Consider the following 774-nt stretch of genomic DNA (forward strand, 5'->3'; position numbering starts at 1 on the left):
CCCCCCGGCCCGTACCCGGTGCCCCCACTCCCTCCTCTCTCACCGGGCCGTGGTACATAGCTCGCCCGGCTCGGCCAGGGAAAAGTGGGTCATCGTATATAAAGGAAGTTGAAGGCACCTGGCGTGTCCACTCTGTGCCCAGACTTTGCCGGTGTCGTTTCGTGCGAGTGTGCTCTTGTGTTGATACAGTGTGTTTGGTGGTGACTTTTTGCCAGTGAGGGACTTACCAGTGACGCCAAGCAGGTGAGTGGTTCATGTGTGTGGAGTGCATCGCCGCGAGTGACTTCTCTGCGCCGCCCTGTGCAATCGGGCGAGAGTGACTGAGTGGTATGAGTGAAGTGACAGAACAGAGTGCAGATCTGCTTAGAGTGAGTGCAGCGTGGTGCGGCTCCGAACTCAGCTGCCGGCCGCGGCGCCCGGCGCTGGCCGTGAACAAGGCCCGGGGGCCCGCCGCGCCGGCCAAGACCCTGCCCTTGCACGGCGCGCGCCTCGCCTCGCCCTCGGCCACGGCCGCGTATAGAGCCTGCCGGACGGGAATTCTCTCTCTTCAGCGAAGACAAGCGTTGACTGGATTAAGAAACGTGCTAAACGCTCAATGAAGGCCTGTGTGACAAAGCTAATTCGTATGCGCTACCAGAAAATAGCGAAATCAAACGAAGGGAAAGGGTTAAGGGGTGCCACTTCAAGTAAAATGGCTAATGGAACGTGATGTGTTTCTGTGGCGGAGTGTTGTTGTAGAGATCTGTCGGTAGCATGGGACTTGTAACGTGGCGT

General features: G+C 58.5%; 1 protein-coding gene across 6 annotated transcripts in view; it reads left to right on the forward strand.

Moving 5' to 3' along the window:
• Positions 1–79: 79 nt before the first annotated feature.
• Positions 80–774, forward strand: part of LOC113203825 (uncharacterized) — a 12,050-nt gene continuing 11,355 nt past the window's right edge. For all 6 annotated transcript variants that reach the window (XM_052274868.1, XM_052274889.1, XM_052274883.1 and 3 more), the window contains exon 1: positions 80–243. The gene's annotated coding sequence lies outside the window, so the exon portion shown is untranslated. The remainder of the gene's footprint in view (positions 244–774) is intronic.

Source organism: Frankliniella occidentalis, unplaced genomic scaffold, assembly GCF_000697945.3.
Source record: "Frankliniella occidentalis isolate FOCC.00 unplaced genomic scaffold, Focc_3.1 Scaffold8, whole genome shotgun sequence".
Taxonomy (NCBI): domain Eukaryota; kingdom Metazoa; phylum Arthropoda; class Insecta; order Thysanoptera; family Thripidae; genus Frankliniella; species Frankliniella occidentalis.